The 18,460-nt window shown below is 35.7% G+C and overlaps 1 pseudogene; it reads left to right on the top strand.

Moving 5' to 3' along the window:
• Positions 1-4,031: 4,031 nt before the first annotated feature.
• LOC118542374 (spliceosome-associated protein CWC15 homolog pseudogene) lies at positions 4,032-5,368 on the top strand (annotated as a pseudogene).
• The last annotated feature ends 13,092 nt before the right edge of the window (positions 5,369-18,460 follow it).

Raw genomic sequence — 18,460 nt, 5'->3', positions numbered from 1 at the left:
TTTCATTTACTACTTGTCTGAAGCACTTCTCTTCCTTAGGTTAGATACAAGTTATTTTTTGTTTGTCTTGTTTTAGTTCAATTTGGTTTTTTGCTTCTTTGTTTGTTTCCTACCTGAAGAATTTCTTTTAACATTTCTTGCAGAGCAGGTACGCTGGCCTGAATCTCTGCCCCCACTTTTTTTTCTAAGACAGTCTTTATTTCTTCTTTACTTTTAAGGGCAACTTTACTAGATATACAATTTTAAGTTGGGGAAGTTTTTTTTTTTAACACTCAATATTTCACTACACTCTCCTTTTTGGTTGTTTCTGATGGGAAATCTGTTATAATTCCTATCTGTGTTCCTCTATTTTATTTGCTTTATTTTCTTTCAAACTTTTGCAATTGAACTATAATACACCTATATATTATTTTCTTTCTTTCTTTTTCTTTCTCTTTCTTTCTTTCTTTCCCTTTCTTTCTTTTTCTTTCTTTCTTTCTTTCTTTCTTTCTTTCTTTCTTTCTTTCTTTCTTTCTTTCTTTCTTTCTTTCTTCTTTCTCTTTCTTTCTTCTTTCTTTCTTTCTTTCTCTCTTTCTCTTTCTTTCTTTCTTTCTTCTTTCTTCTTTTGGGGTGGGGTATGGGAGAGAGGGTAGTCATTCTTTTGGTGTTCTTTGGATTTCCAGATCTGCAGTCTGGTATTTATCATTGATTTTAGAAAGTTCTTAGTCATTATCACTTCAAATATTTATTCTGCTCTATTCTCTCTTTCATCTCCTTCTGATATTCCCATTATGCATATGCACCTTTAGAAACTTTTCCATAGTATTTAATGTTTTGTTCTAGTTTTTTCATTCTATTTCCTCTTTGGATTTCAGTTTGGGAAGTTTCTATTGATCTTTCTTCAAGAACACTTATTATTTCTTTGGCTATGTACAGTCTACTGACAAACTCATCAAAATAATTTTTATTTTTTGTGTATAATTTTTAATATCTTTTTTTTTAAAGATTTTATTTATTTATTCATGAGAGACAGGGAGAGAGAGAGGCAGAGGCAGAGGGAGAAGCAGGCTCCCCGCTGAGCAGGGAGCCCGATGCGAGACTTGATTCCAGGACCCTGGGATCATGACCTGAGCCGAAAGCAGACGCTTAACCATCTGAGCCACCCAGGCGCCCAATTTTTAATATCTTTAAATTCATTTTTAGAGTTTCCATCTCTTTGCTTTCATTACATATGTATGTAATGAAATTGTATATGTATGTAATGAATATATATATAGATTAAATATTGTATATATGTAATGAATATATATATAATGTTTTCTTTTTTCATATAGCTCTTAAGATATTTTATTATTATATTTTAAATTTCCTATGTGATAATGCTAACAATCTGGGTCCCATCTGAGTCTGGTTCTGAATGTGATTTTTTCTTGAATATAGGCATGTCTTATAATTTTGTTGTTGTTGTTAAAACCCAGACATTTTGTACTGGGTAATAAGAACTGATGTATGTAGGTATTTAGCATAAAAATAAATATTAATTTGGCTAGGAGGTGGGTTGTGCTTAATATTTGCTAATGCTTTTGGGACCAGAAGCTTCAAATTCTTGTGTCTGTTTTTGTATCTCCTCTTGACCTTGGGATACCTTAATTACATTAACACAGAAACAGTCTGTATCTTACAATTCTTCCAGCTATACTCCACTATTAGTCATAGTGGAGCCCTGCTGGTATGGTGGTGAGGTATGAGGAGGAAATTTATTCAATAATTTTATAATATAACTAATTAATTATAATAATGATTAGCAATTATAATAATTCTATAATAAATGAAATCTCAGTATTGCTGAGCCCAGGTATTAGGGCTGTGACTTGCATGAGAATTTCTCTAGTGGTGTAGCTTCTTTCACTTTGCTTCCTTTTCCCTTACCTGGCTGCAAGTTTCCCAATCTATTTTCTTGAAACCTTCACCTTTTTCATATAATAAGTATGCACAATTATAGTTTAAAAATATTTATTTGTTATGTACATATATTATTACTTTTATTTTATTTTGGGATAATTGTAGATTCAAGCATTGTTGTAAGAAATAATACAGATAAATTGCCTTTACTCATTTCCCCCCCAATGGTATCAACTTACACAATTATATTACATTATTGCAACCAGGATATTGATACTGAAATAGTCAAGATACAGTACATTGCCATCATCACAAGGATCCTTCATATTTTCTTTTATATCCATATTCACTTCCCTCTCAACCCTACCCTATTCATAATCCCTGGAAATAACTAATCTGTTCTTTATTTCTATAAATTTGTCATTTAAAAAATATTATATGGACATTATCAAGATGGTGAAATAGGTTATTCCTGACTCTTCTCCCCCTCTAAAGAGGAACAACTAACAACTACTCAAGACAAAATAACATTGAGAAAATTCTGGAACATAGGGGTGAGGCTAAGGCACCCCCCAAAAGACAGAGACCATCGTAGACTGCTTTAGAGGGTAAGAGAAGCAGTTACACATTGACTGTATTGCCCCTTCCCAGGACAGTGAAACATCATGTCAAGAGGTTCCTCCAGTGGGAAAAGAGAATGAAGAGGACACAACCTTCCTTGCCTGTCCAGCATTGGGGTCACTTTGTGGGAGCCCCTACTCTGGTCTAGCACTATAGGGATTGCAGAGAAATCTATGGGGCTCAACCACTGAGAATCTGACTGTGACACACAAGGGGAAGTGGGGTTCAAACAATCAGCACGTGGGTCTTGGTAACCTGAGTTCATACCTGCAGTGCCCAATGTTATCTCAACTAGTTGTTTTGCTCATATGCAGAGCCAAGTCAGGGGCACATTCTGATCAGGAAACTTAGCAGAGTCTAGATCTGCCTGATTTGGATTCTTAAATAAGGACTTAGAATGCAGTTTATTCATGCCCAGGCAAGAAGCTGAATCACAGACCCCACTTGCTGTAGAGAGTGTCTTCTGGTCCCATAGACCAAAAGGGCTGATAACAACTCCTGGAAGCTGGACTGCCCAGTAATATTCCCACCAATATGTGGGCAGACAGAGCTAATTTCACTCAGAGGAAAGCCAGTACAGGGCATGATGAATTCTTGTGCTATGCCTAGGCAGGCAATCCACCATGGTAGATTAATTCATAACCAAGGATGAGGAAGGTAGCTCCTGGCCCTTCCCAAGTGGAGAATCTGTTCTGGAAATTGAGAGTGACCTAGAGTAGCCCCTCCCCCTCCCACTCAGGCAAAGGAGCTAAGACATAGCCTCATCCTCTGTGAAGAGTGTTTTCCAGCCCCAACTGATCAGAAGGCTGGCAAAAACTGCTGGAAGTTGTGTCTTCAAGCAGTGCTCAAACCTAGAGAAGTTTTCTAAACTGTCTACTCTGCAGAATGAAGAAGACACAACCTTCCTTGCCTGTCCAGCATTGGGGTCACTTTGTGGGAGCCCCTACTCTGGTCTAGCACTATAGGGATTGCAGAAAAATCTGTGGGGCTCAACCACTGAGAATCTGACTGTGACATACAAGGGGAAGTGGGGTTCAAACAATCAGCACATGGGTCTTGGAAACCTGAGTTCATACCTGCAGTGCCCAATGTTATCCCAACTAGTTGTTTTGCTCATATGCAGAACCAAGTCAGGGGCACATTCTGATCAGGGGACTTAGCAGTAATAGAGTAGACAGTTTAGAAAACAAAGTCAGTATCCCTCTTTGGCCAGAGTATTTGGGGTGTAGTCAGCTTGAGTTGAGACAACAAAGGGCTTTATCAGCATTAGAGCTTCTTATCTTACTGTGCCAAGGCAAGGATTCTAATTTGTAGTTCTTCTTATCACTGAATACAGCCTTCAGCCTGTCCAGCCAGGGAGCCTACCCAGAGCACATGGGAAGCTGCATAGCCCATTCAACAGGCCTATAAACAGTGGCATTTTAACAGACAGCACAGCCCATGGCTTTCCCCATTTGCAGAGCAAAATCAGTAACCCCAGTTGACTAGGGAAATCAGACACACTCTGGCCTGATTTGCATCCCCAAACAATGAACCATGTAAGCCCTGAGACACATCCTACCACCTGGCCAGGGCAGGGAAGCTATCTCATAACCTCATCTATTACTGAATGTAGTACTCAGTCCCAACCATTTGGTAAGCCTGATCAGAGAATCTAGACAAACATGGAAGCCATCCTACAACCAACCTCACTAGTAGGGAAGCAAGCAGCAGTCCTATCTAATTGTTCTTAGTGAGTGATATAGCCCCAGTCCTCATCCTCAGAGCTCAAACAAATGTCTCACTCAAATATAGATAATGATAGCTGGACCCAAATGCCCAAGGACATTATCAGCAGACACACCCAGAAATCCAAACTGAGCTGACTGGACAAAGCAAACCTATAAACTTCAGAAGAAGAGCCTGAGTAGAGACCTACCTTCTCATACAAAGATAAAATATAGACAAACTATTTAGGATACCCCCAAAGAAGCTTGGAACCATGACTGTAGGAGAGAGCTGGAAGAGAGCAAGCGAGTTGGTGCAAGAGAGAAATATAGAGATTGTCTAACATAAGAACATACCATCTTCTCTTTAGTGTCAAAGAAGTCTTGCTTAAACCAGATTCCTGCTGTCAACCTTGATGCAGATGATCCTCCAACAGATGAGGAAGATGAAAATGAAAATTTTGAAGAGGGGAGTGATGATGATGATTCTGTATCACCTCTTGCAGAACTAGAAAAAAATAAAAATGAAAGAGCTGAAGATCAGTCCAGGAAGGAACGAGAAGAGAAAGCTGAAGAAGAAAGAATACATATGGAAAACATTTTGAGTGGAAACCCTCTCAATCTCACTGGCCCATCACAGCCTCAGGCCAACTTTAAAGTTAAAAGAAAGTAGGATGATGATGTTTTTTTCAAGAACTGTGCAAATGGTGTAGATTATCAGAAGAAAGACAGTGGCCCCTGGGTGGCACAGTCAGTTAAGCATCCAACTCTTGGTTTCAGCTCAGGTCATGATCTCAGGGTTGTGGGATCAAGCCCTGAGTTGGGCTGCTTGAGATTCTCTCTCTCTCCCTGCCCCTCCTGCTTGTGCTCTCTCTCTCTAAAATAAATAAATATATTTTTAAAAAGAAAGAAGAATGACAAAAGATTTGTAAATGATACACTGTGATCTGAATTTCACAAAAAGTTCATGGAGAAATATATAAAATAGTTGTTTTATGTGCTTAATTAAAGACCAAAAATGTAAAAAAAAAAAGTTAAAAATAAAAAAAAGTTAAGAACAACAGAGAAAAGAGAGAATTACATACAAAGAACATAAGACTATTGGATTTCCCAACAGAATCTTTTCAGACCAGGAAAGAGTGGAATGACATAATAAAAATATTGAAAGAAAATTACTGTCACCCAAGAGTTCTACACCTGGGGAAGCTGTCCTTGAGAAACAAAAGAAGGGATACATCTTCCTCATCCAAAAAAAAAAAAAAAAAAAAAAAAAATCTGAGGGAGTTTATTACAACCAGACCTGCCTTATAAGAAGTCCTAAAGAGAGTTCCTTGGGTGGAAGTAAAAGAACACTAATTAACACAAAAGCAAGGAGGTAGCACAAATCAAACTGGTAATGGTAAATATATAGATATAGTTAGATTCTGCAATATGGTAACAGAATGCATAATTCACTTAAAACTCTAGTTTAAAAGTAAAAAAGAAAAAAAACATAATTAAAACAGCCATAACTACAATAATTTATTGTTATACAATACACAAAAAACCATACAAATTATAAAAGCAATAACCTAAAATATGAAGAATGAAGGTTTAAAGTTTACAAATTCTATTAAATTTAAGTTTTTATCAATAAAAATAGGATGTTATAAGCTTAAGATATTTTATGTAAGCTTCATGGTCACCAAAAGTAAAAATTCCGTAGTAAAATTAAAAACAACAATAACAACAAAAACATGATAAAGGAGTTAAAGAATACTGATACTAAAGACATTAAAACACATACACAAAACCCAGCAGGATAAGAAAAAGGAACAATGGATTTACAAAACAACCAAGAAACAATGAACAAAATGACAATAGTAAGTCTTTATCTATCAATAATTACTTTAAATATAAATGGGTTAAATTCTGCTATTGAAAGGAAAAGAATGGCTTAATGGATTAAAAAAAAAATCCAACAATATGCTATTGACAAGAGACTCTCTTAGCCTTAAAGACACACATAGACTGAGAATAAAAGGATTGAAAAGAACATTCAAACAAATGGTAACAACTAAAACACCAAAAAAAAAAAAAAAAAATCAGGGGTAGCTTTACCTATATCAGACAAAATAGACTTTAACCAAAAATGGAAAAAAGGAACAAAGAAGGTCATGATAATAGGGTCAATATATCAAGAAAATATAACATTTGTAAATATTTTTGCAACCAACATTGGAGCACCTAAATATATAGAACAAAAACTAACAGCTAAAAGGAGAAATAGTATATGATAATAATTGGATACCTTAATACTGAACTCTCAGCAACGGATTAATCATTCAGACAGACAGTCAATATGAAAACAGCAATTTGAAGAACACTATAGACCAAATTGACCTAAGAGACATATGTAGAATACTCTATCCACTAAGAGCAGAATTCACATTTTTCTCAAGCTCACATGGAACATTTTTCTAGGATACACTATGTTAGGCCACAAAACAAATCAATAAATTCAAGAAGATTGAAATCATACCAAATATGTTCTCTGAACACAATCACATGAAACTAAAAATCAATATAGGAAACTTAAAAAAAAATTACAAATCCATGAAATTAAATAACACTCTCCTGAACAATCAATAAATCAAAGAAAACTCAAAGGGAAAATAAAAAGTTTCTTAAAAAAAAGAGAAGCACAATATACCAGAACTTATGGGATAAAGCAAAAGTTTTAAGAGGAATGTTTGTAGCAATAAAAGCCTACAATAAAAGGCAAAAAGGTTTCAAATAAGCAATATTAACTCCATGTCTTAAGGAACTACAAAAAAAAAAAAAAAGAAAGAAAGAAACAAATTAATAGAAAAATGTTAACCAAATGTAGGAGTTGATTCTTTGACAAGATAAAATTGGCAAACCCTTATCTAAATCAACCAAGGGGGAGGAAGACCCAAATCAACACAATTATAAATGAAAAAGGACACATTACAACTAATACCACAGAAATTCAAAGGATCATAAGAGGCTATTATGAACAAATATACACCAATAAATTAGACAAGTGAGAAGAATTGGAAAAATTATTGGAAACCTACAACTTATCAAGAATGAATCAGGAAGAAGTAGAAAATCTAAATAGGCTAATTACTAGTACGGAGTCTGAATCAATTAGCAAAAATCTCCCAGTGATGAAAAGCATGGGGCCAGATGGTTTCACTGGTGGATTTAATGAAATATTTAAGGAAGAATTAACAACAATCTTTTTCAAACTCTTCCAAAAAAATTGAAGGGTAAGAAACTCTCCTAGACTCATTTTACCAGGCTAACATTACCCTGAAAACTAAAACCCGAAGAGGATACTACCAGAGGAAAAAACTATAGGCCAATATTTCTGCTGAATATATATGCAACAATTCTCAATAAAATGCTAGCAAAACAAATTCGGCAACACAACAAGCAACACAAGATCATTCACTATGATTAAGTGGGATTTATCCTGAGGATGCAGGTATGTGATAGATCACATTAATAGAATGACAGAGAAGAATCATATTATCATCTCAGTAAATACAAAAAAGCACTTGACAATATTCAGCATCTATTCATGACAAAAACTCATAACAAATTAGGCACAGAATGAACATATCCCAACATAAAAAGGCCATGTAAGACAAACCCACAGATAATAGCACTCGCAAAAGTAAAGGTTGAAAGCTTTTCCTTTAAGATCAGGAACAAGACAAGAGTTCCCTCTTTCACGACTCCCAGTCAAAATAGTACTAGAAATCCTAACTAGAGCAATTAGGCAAGAAAAATAAATAAAAGGTATGAGGATTGGAAAGGAAGAAGTAATATTGTCTTTATTTGCAGAAGACATAATTTTATATACAGAAAATCCAGAAGACTCAACCAAAAATCTGTTAGATCTAATCCACAAATTTAGTAAAATGCATGACTCAAAATCAATATACAAAAATTAGTAGTGTTTTTATACATAAAAAAACTTTTTAAAAGAGAAATAAAGAAATTGATTACATTTAAAATAGCATCAAAACCAGTAAAATCTTAGGAATACATTTGTCTAAGGAGATGAAATATATCTGTACTCTGAAAACTTCATTGATGAAAGAAATCAAAGAAGACACACATAAATGGAAAGTTATCCTGTGTTCATTGGAAAAATTAATATTGTTAAAATGTCAGTACTACCAAAAGCCATCTATAGATTCAAGATTCAAATGGCAAATTTTTACAGAAGTAGAAAAGACACTCCTAAAATTTATATGGAACCACAAAGGATATTGAATAGTCAAAGAAATCTTGAGAAAGAAGAAGAAAGCAAGAAGCATTACACTTCCTGATTTGAAGCTACACTATAAATTTAGAGGCATCAAAACTATATGGTACTGGCATAAAAACAGACAAATAGACTAATGGAACAGAATTGAGAGCCTAAAATTAATCCAAGCGTATAGGGTCAACTAATACTTAATAAGAATACACCAATGGAGCCAAGAATACTCAATGGAGAAAAGACAGTCTCTTTAATATATGGTGCTGGGATAATTGGATATTTGCATGTAAGTAAATGAAAGTGAGTCCATATTTTACCTCACTCATGAATGTTAACTCAAAATGGATTAAAGACTTAAATGCAAGACATGAAAATGTGAAATTCTAGAAGATAGCATAGGAACAAACTCTTTGACATGTGCTATGGTAGTGGTTTTTTTTTTTTTTTTTTTAGATGACACCTAAAGCACAAGCAACATAATAAAAAATAAACAAGTGGGACTACATCAAATTAAAAAGTTTCTGCATAGCAAATGGAAGAATCAACAAAGTGAAAAAACAACCTAAAGAATTAGAAAAAAAAAATTGCAAACCATATATCTGATAAGGGCTACTATCCAAAATATATAAAGAACTCATTAGCAAAAAAAAAAAAAAAAACCAAAACCCTCCAAATAACCCATTTAAAAATAGCTGATCTAAATAGACATTGCTCCAAAGAATATACAAAAGGCCAACAGGTATATGAAAAATGTTCAACATTACTAGTTATTAGGGAAATGAAAATTCAAACTACAGTGAAGTATAACCCCCCACATTTTAGAATGGCCATCATCAAAAAATGAAGAGATAACAAATGCTGGCTGGATGTGGAGAAAAGGGAAACTGTCTGACTATTGGTGGGATTGTAAATTGGTACAGCCACTATGGAAAACAGTATGGAGGGTCATCAAAAAAAGAGAAAAAATAGAAGTAGCATCTGATCCAGCAATTCCACTTTTGAGAATACATCCAAAGGAAAAAGGAACACTATCTTGAGATGATATATGCACCCCCATGCTCATCACAGAATTATTTATAAAATCCAAAACATGGAAACAACCTATTCATTCATTGATGGATGAATGGATAAAGAAGTTGTAGTATCTATAAAGAATGGGATATTATCCAGCCATAAAAAAATAGGAATTCCTACCATTTGTGACAATATGGATGAATCCTGGATGCATTATGCTAAGTGATATAAGACAGAGAAAGACAAATACTTTATTATCTCACTTATATGTGGAATCTAAAGACAAAAAAAAATTAATAATCAAAGAAACCCACTAACTCATAGAAAAAGAGAAGGAAGGGAAAAATGAAGGGGGGGCGAGAATTGGAGGGGGAGATGAACCATGAGAGACTATGGACTCTGAGAAACAAACTGAGGGTTTTGAGGGGGGGGGATGGGTTAGCCCAGTGATGGGTATTAAGGAGGGCATGTATTGCATGGAGCACTGGGTGTTATACAAAAACAATGAATCATGGAACACTACATCAAAAACTAATGATGTGCTGTATGGTGACTAACATAACATAATAAAATAAGATTTTAAAAAAAGGAAAAAAATAAAGAAAGCTGGATTTAAAAAAAGAAAGAAAAAGAAATCAAACCTGTGATTATTAGAGGTGGAAGGTGGGAGAAGAAAGAATTAAAGGAAGCTAGTCAAAAAGTAAAAACTTCAAGATAAATAAGTAGTAAGGATGTTATGTACAACATAATGATTATAGCTGATACTGCTGTATGATACACTGGAAAGTTGCTAAGAGAGTAAATCCCAGGAGTTCTCATCACAAGATTTTTTTTCCTTTTTTGTCTTCATTTCTTATACAATAACGTATGTCAATTTTGTCTCAATAGAATTGGAAAAAGATGTGGTATATTCATACAATGGAAAATTATTCAGCCATAAAAAATGAAATATTAAGACATGTTACTAAATGGATGAGAGTTGAATACATTGTGCTAAGTGAATATAGTCATAAAGGACAATATATTATGCTTCCATTTATTTATTTATTTATTTTTAAAGATTTTATTTATTTATATCAGAGAGAGAGAGAGCACTTGAGAGAGAGAGCATGAGCAGTGGGGAGGGGCAGAGGGAGAGGGAGAAGCAGACTCCCTGCTGATCAGGGAGCCCAACACAGGACTCGATCCCAGGACCCTGGGATCATGACTTGAGCTGAATGCTTAAGCAGATGCTTAACCGACTGAGCCACCCAGGCACCCTATGATTCCATTTATATAAAATGTTCAGAGTAAGTAAATTTATAGAGACAGGAAGTAGGTTAGTGGTTCTCTAGGGCTAGAAGAGATGACGATTTGGGGGTTGTTCATTAATGGACTAATGGGTAATGGGTACAGGGTTTTTTGGGTGGTAATGAAAATATTCTAAAATTGATTATGGTGATAGAGGCACACCTTTGTAAATATACCAAAAGTCATTGAACTATACAGTTAAATGAGTGAATTGTATGATATGTGAATTATACCTCAATAAAACCAATAAAAATAACATAAATGGAATCATGTAGTATGTAACCTTTGGGGTTTGGCAGTTTTCACTCAGTATAATTTTCTGGCAATTATTCCAGGTTGTAGGATGTATGAATAGTTTTTAACTTTTTATTGCCAAGTAGTGTCCCACTCCATGATATGGATGTGCCACAGCTTATTTAACAATTTACCTATTGAAGAACATCTGTATTGCTTCCAGTTTTTTGGCTATTATAAATAAAGCTTGTGACTGATGTTGGTGTATGGGTTTTTGTGTGAACATAAATCTTATTCCTCTAGGATAATGCACAGGAGTACAACTTCTGAGTCATAGGGTAGTTGCCTGCTTAATTTTCTTTCCTTGTATCTTCTTCTCTTCTCCTCTCCTCTCTTTTCTTTGCTTTTCTCTTTCCTTCTTAAAATTGTTTTCCAGAATGACTATACCACTTTACATTCTCTCCAGAAATGTATGAATAATGATCCATGTTCTCTGCACCCTTGGCAGCATATGGTATTGCTATCATTTTTTAATTTTAGCCATCCTGATAGGTTTATAGTGGTATCTTATTGTAAGTGGTGGTGGTATCTTATTTTAATTTGTATTGCCCTCACAGTTAGTAAACATTTTCTCATGTACTTTTTTGTCATATTTATCTTTTTTGGTGAAATGTCTTGTCATATCTCATGTCCACGTTCAATTTGTTTTTGTTTGTTTTGCTGTTGAGTTGTGAGAAATTTTTGTAGATCTAGATACTATCCTGTGACTGAAATGCGGTTTGCAAATAATTTCTCCCATTCCACAGCTTGCTTTACATCATTGTCATAGAGCAAAAGTTTTAGTTTTGTGAAGTTCAATTTATCAATTTTTTCCTTTTATAGGACACGCTTTGTGTCAAGTCTAAGTGTCTAGTCCAAGTTCCTAAATATTTTATCCTGCATTTTTTTCTAAACATTCTATAATTTTACATTTAAATCTATGATCCATTTTGAATTAATTTTTGTATAAAATATAAGACTAAAATGAGGTTCATCTTTTTGCCTAAGGATATCCATTACACTAGCACCATTTGTTGAAAAGATTCTTTCCTCTATTGAATTGCTTTTTAAAAACTTTGTCAAAAATTAGTTGGGCTTATCAGATCTATTTCTGGGTTGTTTTTTTTTTTTTTAAAGATTTTATCTATTTATTTGACGGGGGTGGGGGGGTGAGAGAAGCAGGCTCCCACCTGAGCAGGGAGCCCAATGTGGGGCTCGATCCCAGGACCTGAGCTGAAGGCAGATGTTTAACCTACTGAGACAACCAGGTGCCCCAATTTCTGGGTTCTTTATATTTTTTTCCATTGATTTGTGTGTCTTTCCTTCCCACCAATTACACACAGTCTTGATTACTGTAGATACATAATAGTCTTGAAATCAAGTAGACTGATTCCTAACATTTTATTCTTTTTTCTAAAATTGCATTTTTACTTTCATTCATATTTTCCTTGAGGTTTCCTATTTGATAAAGTTATTATTAAGAAATATGCTTTTCAGTTCCCAAGCATTTGGAGATTTTTTTTCTGTCTTTAATTTTGAGTTTGATTTCATTGCATTCACAGAACATCCTGCATAATTTCAATTATTTTAAATTTGTTCAGGTTTGCCTGTGGCCCAGACATGGTTTATCTTAATACATATTCCATGAGTACTTCTGTTGTTAGTTAATGTGTTCAATAAACATTGATTAGATCCTGTCTGTTGATGGAGTTGTTGACTTCTGATATATTCTTGATGATTTTCTGTCTAGCTGTTTTAGCAATTATTGGGAACAAGATGTTGAAGCTTCCAAGTATAATTGTAGATTTGTCTATTTCTCCTTTTTCTTCTATCAGTTTTTGTTTCATATATTTTATATTTTTTGTTTGGTGCATACATATTTAAAATTGCTATGTCTTCTTTGCAGATTGACCATTTCATCTTTATATAATCTCCTTCTCTGTCTCTAGTAAGCTTATTTGCTCTAGTAAGTTTATTAATATCTTATCTGATATTAATATAGCTACTTTGAATTTTTTATTAATTTTTGTGTATCTTTTTTCATTCTTTTATTTTTCTATCTGCCTTTATCATTATATTTGAATTGAATTTCTTGTAGGTAGTAAATAGCTCAGTCATTTTTGTTTTATTTTTTAAAAGATTTTATTTATTTATTTGAGAGAGAGAGAGAAAGCATGATCTGGGTGAGGGGTAGAGGGAGAAGCAGATGACCTGATGAGCAGGGACTCCGGGATCATGACCTGAGCTGAAGGCAGACACTTAACTGACTGAGCCACCCAGGTGCCCCTTTTGTTTTGTTTTAGTTCACTTATGTTTTTAACTACAATGACAAATTATGTCTCTTAAGTGCTATATATAGACCATTTATATTTAATGTGATTAGTGATATTTTAGTGCTTAAGTTTTCCACTTTATTTTTTGTTTTCTGTTTGCTCTGTTTCTTGTTTCTCTGATTCTTTTGCTATCTTCCTCTGAGTTACTTGTGCATTCTTTAGAATTCTCTTCTGATTTATTGAGTTTTTTTAATGTATTTCTTTATATAGCTTTTTAAAATAGTTGTTTTAGTTATTAGATTATATATCTATTCTTATTACAGTCTTCTGGTGTCATTTTACCAGTTCAAATGAAATATAGAAACTTTACATCCCATGCCCTTCCCTGTTTGTAACTGTCTTAAATATTTCCTCCACATTTATTTAGAAACACATCAGAAAGTGTTAGAATTCTTGCTTTGATCAACATAACTTAGAAAACTCAAGTGGAGGACAGTCTATTATATTTGTCAGGCGCTCAGCTGAGTCAGAGACTGCTAAGCTGTCAGGTGTCAGAGTAGCCATTAAAAATAACAAGACAAAAATGAAAGTCTCAGGGAAGTCTTTAATTACTTACTGTGATGGTATAAGCAAGAGTCTAAAAAAAAAAACACCATATTTCCCCCAAGTGTATTTTCCCCTATTCAATGTTGCACTGGTTGGGGTTCAAGTGGATCACAGAGATATGGGGGTTGTCTCAAACAAAAGGTTAATGTGATTTTATGGGCCCTGAGACTGGTTACAGGGCAGGGAGGAGGAAGGGGTAGTACTGAGTACTGAGAGTGGGGAAAAGTGTCTTCAAGTTTACCCCTCCTCCTTCTGATAAGAAGGCTTCACATAGGCATCTGAAGAAGACTTCTTCCCAAGGTCTTAGATAAAAGAAACTATAAATAAAGATGCCTGGGCCAGGAATGAAAATGTGTCCAAAAGCATGGCCAGCCATGGAAGGCTGACTCCTTGATTTCAATTCTCTTTAGAAACTGAAGTGTGAAAGATGACAGAGGAGTGGGGACTCTGTTTCAACTGGTCCCCTGAATTTAGCTAGTTATCTACCAAGCCACTCTGGACACCCACAAAATGAGCCTGAGATATAAGATTATACGTCTGGATCTCTATGGGGGCAGAGGATCATCAGTTGAGAGGTACGAAAGAGTTGGAATTGCTTGGACATATGTCAGAAGATAAACAGAAGGGGAAGGGAACTGCCAGAAGTTAGCCTTTGGAAGGTAATCCCAGTGCAAAAGAGTCCTGTGCCTGGGGACCAGTGATAGCTTGGTGAGTGGTGGCCAAGGGACGGGAAGGGACTGATAACAGTGCTCAAGCAGAACACAGGGGCTTAAGGGGCAAATGCTGGGACCGGGCAGTGACAACGCCACCAGCCACTGCCTGTGCCCACACCCACACCAAAGAGACCAGGCTTGGAACTGTGCCCACAGACCCCAGGGCCGGCCACTGCTCCCACCAAGGCCTGGCCCGCCTAGTCTGGATCGCTCACAGTTTTAGTGGCACAGGGGGCAGAGAAAAGCAGGGGCCTGGGTCCACCGCTGAGAGGATCGCTGGGGGCGTGGACTGCCTGTGGGAGGCTGCGTTTTCAGTGGAGCTTACAGAAAGGGAGACTGTGTGTTCTGGAGGATTCAGAGAGGAGCAGACTGTGGCTTCTCTCCTCTGGGGCGGAGGTCTGGTTGCAGACATTTTCCCTTTCTCTGACCCTCCAAAAAGGCACAAAAAGCTGCCAGAGAACAAAAGCTGCCAGAGAACAAAAGCCCAAAAAACCAGTTTCCACAGAGCCCAGCCCCTTGGTAGGGGGCAGGGCAACTTCACCCAAGCAGGATTGACTGAAAAACAACATGGCCAGCCCCTCCCCCAGAAGACAAGCTGGAAGAACAAGGGGACAGCACCAGGGTCCCCAAAAAACTGTAAAACCCCAACACCAGGGGAAAATTAGTATATTAAGCTCCTGATGTTGCCTCACAGCTTGTGTATTTCTTAGATACAGCTTTTCTCTCTCTCTCTTTTTTAAATTCTTTCTCATGCTCCTTCTGTTTTTTTTTTTAATTTTACTTATCATTTCAACCATTTAATTTTTTTTTAAATTTTACCTACTTATCATTTCAACTTATTTAATACAACATATTCCATAGTAATGTTTTAACTTGAACTTTTTCATACATATACTTTTTTCTTTTTCTTTTTATATATATAGATAAAAGCTTCAATGTAGTCCTTTTTTCCCTAATCAATACTACCTTTATATATATACCAGTTTTAATTTCACTGTATCTCTGGAAAGTACTGCTCTCTGACAGAGAGAACAAAATACAACCAGGAAGAGCTGAAACACTCTACCTCGCCCACAAAAGGAATTGTAGCCACCTTCTCTGCACCCCCCCTCTTTTTAATGTTTTTTGTTTTTTGTCGTTTTTTGGGTTTTTTTGTAGGTTTTGTTTGTTTTTAATTTTGTAATTTATAAATCTTATTCTTGGGTCTCATTTTGGCTGGATTTTTTTGGTAGTGGCTTCCAAATGCTCTGAACTTTCCCAGGGTGCACCTTGCCTAGATCGTGATTGATATTTTTGACTGTACATCTGCTCAACCACAATTCAACAGGATGACTAAGAGGAGGAACTCCCAACAAAGAAAAGACCCAGAGACAATTTCCTCTCCTGCAGACCTAATGGATATCAATATAAGCAAGAAGTCAGAAATAGACTTCAGGGTAACAGTTATGAAGATGATAGCTAGAATGGAGAAATCAATTAATGGCAACAGAGAGTCTCTAAGGGCAGAAATGAGAGCTGAACTGGCAGAATTTAAGAATGCTATCAATGAGATCCAATCTAATCTAAATATTTTAATAGCTAGGGTAAATGAGGCAGAACAAATTAGTGATCTAGAAGAAAAACTGATAGAAAAGAAAGAAAAAGAGGAAGCCTGGGAGAAACAGCTTAAAATCCATGAAAACAGAATTAGGGAAATAAGTGATGCCATGAATCATTCCAATGTCAGAATTATTGGGATCACTGAGGGGGTGGAGAGAGAGAAGACAAAAGATATACTTGAGCAAATCATAGCTGAGAACTTCCCTAATCTGGGGAATGAAATAAGCATTTGTGTCCTAGAGGCAGAGAGGACCCCTCCCAAGATCAAGGAGAACAGACCAACGCCACAGGATGCAATAGTAAAACTTGCAAATTCTAGAACCAAGGAAACTATCTTAAGGGCAGTTAGGGAGAAGAGATTCCTTATGTACAGAGGGAGGAACATCAGAATAATGTCAGACCTATCCACAGAGACCTGGCAAGCCAGAAAGGCCTGGCAAGACATAGTCAGGGTACTAAATGAGAAGAACATGCAGCCAAGAATACGCTATCTGTCAAGGCTGTCATTTAGAATGGAAGGAGAGATGCAGAGCTCCCAGGACCAGCAGAAACTAAAAGAATATGTGACCACTAAGCCGGCCCTGCAAGAAATATTAAAGGGTGTTCTATAAAAGGAGAAAGACCCCAAGAGTGATATAGAACAGAAATTTACAGAAACAATCTATAGAAACTAGGACTTTACAGGCAACATGATGACAATAAATTCATATCTTTCAATAATCACTTCAATGTGAATGGCCTAAATGCTCCCATAAAATGGTGCAGGGTTGCAGATTGGATAAAAAGACAGGACCCATCATATGCTATCTATAAGAAACTAATTTTGAACCTAAAGATACATCCAGACTGAAAATGAAGGGATGGAGATCCATCATCCGTGTAAATGGACCTCAAAAGAAAGCTGGGGTAGCAATTCTCATATCAGACAAATTAGATTTTAAGCTAAAGACTGTAGTTAGAGACACAGAAGGACACTATATCATTCTTAAAGGGTCTATCCCACAAGAAGATCTAACAATTATAAGTATCTATGCCCCCGACATGGGAGCAGCCATCTACATAAGCCAAATGTTAACCAAAATAAAGAGTCATATTGATAATAATACATTAATTGTAGGAAACCTCAATACTACACTCTCAGCAATAGACAGATCATCTAAGCAGAAAATCAACAAAGAAAGAAGACCTACTCCACTCTCAGCAATAGACAGATCATCTAAACAGAAAATGAACAAATAAACATCTAAGCAGAAAATCAACAAAGAAACAACAACAAAGAATGACACACTGGACCAGATGGACCTCATAGATATACACAGAACATTCCACCCTAAAACAACAAAATACTCATTCTTCTCAAACACACATGGAACTTTTTCCAGAATAGACCACATACTGGTCACAACTCAGGTCTCAACTGATACTAGAAGATTGAGATTATTCCCTGTATTTTCTAAGACCATAATGCTTTAAAACTGGAACTCAATCACAAGAAAAAATTTCGCAGAAATTCAAACACTTGGAAGCTAAAGACCACTCTGCTTAAGAATGTTTGGGTCAACCAGGAAATCAAAGAAGAACTTAAACAACTCATGGAATCCAGTGAGAATGAAAACACATCAGTCCAAAACCTATGGGATACTGCAAAGGTGGTCCTAAGGGGGAAATACATAGCCATCCAAGCCTCACTCAAAAAATTTAAAAAATCCCAAATTCACCAACTATCTTTACACCTTAAAGAACTGGAGAAAAAACAACAAACGATGCATAAGCCATGCATTAGAAGAGAAATATTTAAGATTATAGCAGAGATCCATGAATTAGAAACCAGAAATACAGCAGAGCATAACAAAACTAGAAGCTGGTTTTTTGAAAGAATTAGTAAGATCGATAAACCACTGGCCAGACATATCCAAAGAAAAGAGAAAGGACCCAAATTAATAAGATTATGACTGAAAGGGGAGAGATCACGACTAACACCAAGGAAATAGAAACAATTTTTACAAATTATTATCAAGAACTATATGCAAATAAATTAAGTAACCTGGAAGAAATGGATGCCTTCTGGGAAACGTATAAACTACCAAGACTGAAACAGGAGAAATAGACACATGAATAGACCAATAATCAGTAACGAGATTGAAGCAGTTATCAAAAACCTCCCAAAAAACAAGAGTCCAGAGCCTGATGGATTCCCTGGGGAAT

This window comes from Halichoerus grypus, chromosome 6 (genome assembly GCF_964656455.1).
Source record: "Halichoerus grypus chromosome 6, mHalGry1.hap1.1, whole genome shotgun sequence".
NCBI lineage: Eukaryota > Metazoa > Chordata > Mammalia > Carnivora > Phocidae > Halichoerus > Halichoerus grypus.
The sequence above is the reverse complement of the archived record's forward strand: the minus strand, read 5'-3'. Positions and strand labels throughout refer to the sequence as shown.